Genomic DNA, 6,541 nt, shown 5'->3' with positions numbered 1-6,541 from the left:
TGGCTTGGACGGAATGGGTAGTGGTTGAAGCAAACCCGCTGGAGTTCTGCGGGAGGTCTTATACTGAGAACACAATTCACAAGCGGCTACAAACTCTTTGACATCTCTCCTCATGGAAGGCCACCAGTAACTTCGAGAGAGAATCTCAAAGGTCTTGCGCTTACCAGAGTGTCCGGAAAAATGAGAAGAGTGGAACCACAAAAGAATTTTTCTCCTAAGAGTAGGAGGCACGAGGGTCTTCCCAAATGGTAGCACCTTAGTGGAAGAAGCAGCCAGCGAAACACATTTGGGGTCTAGTATAGAGTGGTTGGAAACTTCTTCAACGTCAGAGGACGTCACAAAGGCTCGGAATAGAGCGTCAGCTTTTTTGTTCTTAGCAGCTGGTTTGAAGGTTATGATTAATTCAAAACGAGAAAAGAAAAGAGACCATCTTGCTTGACGAGGATTCAAACATTGAGCAGACTGTAGATATAATAAGTTCTTATGATCCGTGAAAATTGTCACAGGATGACGAGCTCCCTCCAACAAGTATCTCCACTCCTCTAATGCTACTTTAATAGCCAGCAACTCCTTGTCCCCGATGGTGTAATTCTTCTCCGCAGGTAGAAGACCCCGAGAGTAAAAGGCACAAGGATGGAATTTTTGTTGCTCCGATCTTTGGGAGAGAATGGCTCCTAAACCAACATTAGAGGCATCTACTTCTAGGAAGAAGGGAAGCGTCACATCAGGCTGTCGAAGAATGGGAGCAGAGGAGAAGGACTCTTTAAGAGACTGAAAGGCTTGAAGAGCCTCAGATGACCATTGCTTAGTATTGGCCACTTTACGAGTCAGGGCCACAATAGGAGATGCAATTGAAGAGAAGTCTTGAATGAAGCGTCTATAGTAATTGGCAAAACCTAAAAAACGCTGAATGGCACGAAGAGTAGTTGGCTGAGGCCAATGTAACACAGCATTCACCTTTTCTGGATCCATTTGCAGACCAACTCCGGAGACAATATAACCCAGGAATGGAATCTGGGGCAACTCGAATGAACATTTTTCTAATTTGCAGAATAATGAATTTCTCCGGAGTCTGGAAAGAACTTCTGCCACATGTTGGTGATGGGACGGCAGGTCCTGTGAAAAGATCAATATGTCGTCCAGATAGACAACGACACATACATATAACAAGTCCCGGAAGATCTCATTAATGAAGCCCTGGAAGACAGCGGGGGCATTACATAACCCGAAAGGCATTACTAAATATTCATAATACCCATCTCTGGTGTTGAAAGCTGTCTTCAATTCGTCACCAGACCTGATTCTAATTAAATTGTAGGCACCACGAAGATCCAACTTGGTAAAGATCCGAGCTCCCTTAATCCGATCAAAAAGCTCAGTAATCAGAGGAATGGGATACCGATTTTTAATAGTAATGGCGTTAAGTCCACGAAAATCTATGCAGGGGCGTAGTGATCCATCCTTCTTTTTTACAAAGAAGAACCCGGCTCCAGCGGGAGAAGTAGAAGGTCGAATAAATCCTCGCTGGAGATTCTCTTGGATGTATTCAGATGTAGCTTGAGTTTCGGGTAACGAAAGTGGATACACACAACCACTAGGAGGAGTCTTGCCAGGTAGAAGATCAATCGGACAATCCCATGAACGATGAGGAGGAAGACGTTCAGACTGAGTTTTATCAAATACATCGGCAAATGAAGCATACTAAGGAGGAAGTCCGGGTGAGGAAGGTGACATGGAAGATTGCTGTATCTTAAGGGGAATGACTTGGGAGAGACAACGATGATGACATTCAGCTCCCCAAGACGTAACTTGAGGAGTGCGCCAGTCAATCTGGGGAAAATGACATTGAAGCCATGGAAGGCCTAAAACAATCGGACTTGTAGTAACAGGAAGAATTAAAAACGAAATTTCTTCTTGGTGTAGCACACCAATCTGAAGCGTTACTGGAGACGTACTCTGGGTGATGAGACCATTGATAAGACGTGATCCATCAATAGCAGTCACAGTAATCGGTGTCTTCAGAGTAATCACTGGTAGGGACCATTGATTCACTAGGGATTTAGAAATGAAATTTCCCGCAGCTCCAGAATCAATAAGTGCTTGGGACTCAAAGGATTTGGAAGCGAAGGAAATTGTAACATCAAATGCGCAGACTTTTAATTTCGTAGAACATGGAGAGGACTCCAGGGACCCTAACTTCACCTCTCCAGAACTAGTTAGGGCCTGGCATTTCCCGATTTCTTAGGGCATGAATTGAGCATATGTGTGGAATCAGGACAATAGATACAAAGTCTATTCTTTACTCTTCGGTTCCGCTCCTCAGTAGTTAATTTGGAGCATCCTATCTCCATGGGGATCACAGGAGATGAAGCTGGACGGAGTTGAGAGGTTGAGCGAAGAGGTGCTTTAACTGAAGTTGTTTTCTCAGATTCCCTTTCACGAAACCTCATGTCTACACAATGACAAAGAGAAATCAAATCTTCTAAGGAAGTAGGTAGTTCTTGAGTAGTCAGTGCATCTTTAATTTTATCGGAGAGCCCCTGCCAGAAGGCGGCAATTAACGCTTCAGTGTTCCACTGAAGTTCTGAGGCTAATTTCCTAAATTGAATGACATACTGGCCTACTGTACGAGAACCCTGACGTAAACAGAGAATGCTGGAAGCAGCGGAGATAACACGACCTGGTTCATCGAATACACTTCGGAACGTAGAAATAAATTTGGCACTATCCTGTAGTACTGGATCGTTCCTTTCCCACAGAGGGGAAGCCCATGCCAGAGCTTGTCCAGAAAATAATGAAATAAGATAGGCCACTGTTAATGTGCGTATCGTCGCTAACCAATAACGATTGTCGAACCTCGATTTGTGTTTCCAAAGCACAAATGTTTATTCGCAATAAGTGGAAAAATATGCTCAAGCGAAGTAATAGTAAATACAGCCGTTACTTATCGCAGGCGCTCTGGATCCAGTGCAGTCATTCAATCCTGAAGTCTGGGGACAAGATGTCTGCACTCTGGATCACAAGCTGCTGCTTATATACACAATCAAATACAGTAATACAATGAAGATGGTATAGCTTGCATCTATTGGTCCGGGTCTCAGGAATGTCCAAGGGGTCGTCAATCATTGGCTGGTTCATCCTAAGGAATCCAAAGGAGGGGGTCATCTCTGCAGGGGGTATGCTCTGCTCTTCCCGCCCGGATTCCTTAGTCTTAAGTAGTTCATAATTCCCTATCATTCATAACTTGCGTATGCACTCTGCGATTCCTCTGAGTGAATCAAACAGTAGGATATGTAATAAGGTTCATTATGATACCACTCATGATGTTATTCCTTTAACCCATTCCGTGTATTTCACTAATATGCATGTAACTCTGATATAACATATAAATACTACTATATTTCGACATAACTGACTATGTGTTGCAATTACCATTAATGTGTACTATTTTATAAGTATGCGTGTTTGTGCGAATGTATGATAAAAGACCGATTACTGTTGTTGCCACGTGTAGTGGATGCGTACGCCCTTTCACGCCGTAGTGTGCCCTTGTACGTCATAGCGTACCGTACGCAACTTTTCAGACAAAGACAACCAAGTTTGCTAGACTTTAATTGAAATGACTTTATCCAATTTGCTGACTTCGACAGTTCCACCCTTTGATAGTGTAATAAACTATCACCCAATCACCGTTTCAAGTTCAGGATTATACAATACTTCTTCACAGACCATGATCTCAGTATCTGGTACCACCCTTTCAGTCTCTTTCTCAGTGTTACTCCCATGAGACCGTTTTCCACACTTCAACACAGTAGGAACACATTTGACAACTAAACCAATTGCTAAGATGACACCCAGTATAAGGAGAAGGAGCTTACCTACACTCGCAATCATTTCCTGTACCCACTCCCCCAGACCGGAGAACCATTTTGCTGGGTTCAACCATGAGAACCAACCCGCCACCTTTTCCCCGACCTCATATAACGAAGAATTATGGCTCTTTCGAAATTCCCATTTCAGCTGCAAAATTTCATCCATCTTCCGGTCTATAACCTCTTTAGGGTCTTCAGTATTATTAGTAATGTACGTGCAACATTTGACACCGAACTGGGTGGCCAGTGTCACACAGTACCCACCAGTAATAGAGGTGAGATAATTTAGTACCAGTCTATGTTGCACCATTTCCTTTTTGTACGCTTGTAGCTCCCTTCCAGTATACCTGAAAGTGTCATCATACATCTCGGTGATATTATCTATTAATTTAGCTAGGTCTTGGATATATTTAAAGTTTAATGTTCCCCGAGCGGTCCTGGTGAGATCTAGAGCAACCATAACTTGGAAACCAGCAGTTTCACTAATCAATTTTGTAGCTATGGGTTCCTCACCAGGAATCATATTTCTCTTGCCACGGTGTTCATACTGTGTGTGTATGTATGGTGGTGATGTAGTCTTGTGAATATCTACCATTTCTTCATGAGTAATAGTCATGATTTCAGGAACCAGTTTAGCTAGGAAACACAAGCCCTTGGAACTCGGAGTCACCCAGGAATAAGCTTTCCTTCCACAAACAAAATACACATCATCAGGGAGAACATAAGGAACAGTATGCCCATGAATTATATCACACAGAGTTTTGATAAAACTACCCATGCCTAGTGTCTCCATCTGTTCTAGACACGTGTCGGCATTAATGATATTTTCACATTTATCTGTAGAGACTTTACCAATAGATACCTTCTTATGTTTGGTTATACGCCCTAACTTGTGACTTCCATCAGCATTCCTGCCTAGTAGTGACCTTGTGAGTCTCTCTCTAAAATGAGTGTGGCGAGCCATTGTCTGATCTGATAGGTCAGCCTCCCAATTCTCCAGGCGCTTTGCATGAGATATGTTTAGGCACAGCAAAGATCTGCCTATGGAGTATTGTCGAAGCGTCAGACTAGGGGACCTAGTGTTATTGTACCTCCCTTCTATGGGCCTCCCACCCCTTAATTCGAGTACTTCGGATATGTTTAAAGGGAATGGCACTAGTACTATGTTATGCTGCCCTTGAGGCACGTGAGAGCACACCCAACACTCAGTTTGGTTTAGCACCTTACCCACCAGGGAGTGATAATCCTCCAAAGGATGCCCGCCTATATTCAGAGTACTGGGGGACTGGCATCGTTGGATGCATCTCTCGTCAACTAGGGAGTTGCAGAACTTGCAGATACAATACTCATCAGACAATAGCCCCTCACACTGCCTCCGAGTTCCTGAGCTAGCAGACCTTTTCATAACCCCTGGACCAAGTTTGATAATGGGCTGCTCAGGATATCCTATTAACTTTTCTTCGGCCTCCATTTCATCCGTATCACTCCCAGAACTCTCCTCCATCCTCCATTCTCCTTCACAAAAATAGAATGTCCTAGAAAAAGTAAAAACAAGGAAAATCCTGGAACAAAAGAAAAACAAAAACCGCCACTCCATCGCTGGAAAGATAGTTCTGAGGCAACGTCTCTGGTTCAGGTGTCTCAACTGCAGGCTTTAGGTCTCCCGGAACAGGCTCACAAGTGACAGCTCTATGTCGTCGGTCTGAGTCTTGTCTTGCACTTTCTCCGGATTATGGACTCTCCTGCAGTGGGTGGAATGGACCCAAGTGTCTCTCTCTGCAACCTTCAGTGATGTAGTACTGGTCAGCAGCACTTGGTACGGGCCTTCCCAACGGTCTGTTAAACAACCTGAACGTAAGAAATTGCAGATCATAACATAGTCTCCAGGTTCAACATCATGACAGTTCGTTTCTGGCATACCAGGTGACAGCATTTTTATTTTTTGTTGTTGTTGTTTCAGCTGTCTACTCATTCTTATAAGATATTGTACAGTCACTTCATTATTACACTTTAAGTCGTCTTGTGGACTCACGATCAAATGAGGTTGTCGTCCGAACAGTATCTCAAAGGGGGACAGATTAAGAGGAGGTCTAGGAGTGGTTCGAATGCTGTGGAGGACCAACGGCAAAGCCTCAGGCCATGCCAACCCAGTTTCAGCCATTATCTTACCTAGTTTGTTCTTGATAGTACCGTTTACTCTCTCCACCTTACCACTGGCTTGTGGTCGGTAAGGGGTGTGAAGTCTGCTACTGATTCCCATGAGTTTACACATATTTTGGAAGATATCACCAGTAAAATGGGTACCCCTATCACTTTCAATGATTCTAGGGATACCGAACCTACACACAAAGTCTTGTACGATTTTCTTTGCAGTGAACACAGCAGTATTAGTGGCTGCCGGATATGCTTCTACCCAACCGGAAAACACATCAATACACACTAACACATACTTTAGATTCCTGCACGGTGGTAATTGGATATAGTCAATTTGTATTACCTGAAAAGGTCCGTCTGTAGGAGGGATGTGGGATGGCTCAGTTGGAATAGTTTTCCCAACATTTTTCCTCAAACAAGTAAGACATGACATTGCTTTCTTACCAGCCTGAGAGGAAAATCCGGGAGCACACCAGTATGCTCTCACCAGTTTGCACATACCTTCTTTACCCAGG

The sequence above is a fragment of the Mixophyes fleayi genome, chromosome 5 (assembly GCF_038048845.1).
Source record: "Mixophyes fleayi isolate aMixFle1 chromosome 5, aMixFle1.hap1, whole genome shotgun sequence".
Lineage (NCBI taxonomy): Eukaryota > Metazoa > Chordata > Amphibia > Anura > Limnodynastidae > Mixophyes > Mixophyes fleayi.
This window is presented reverse-complemented; position numbering follows the sequence as displayed.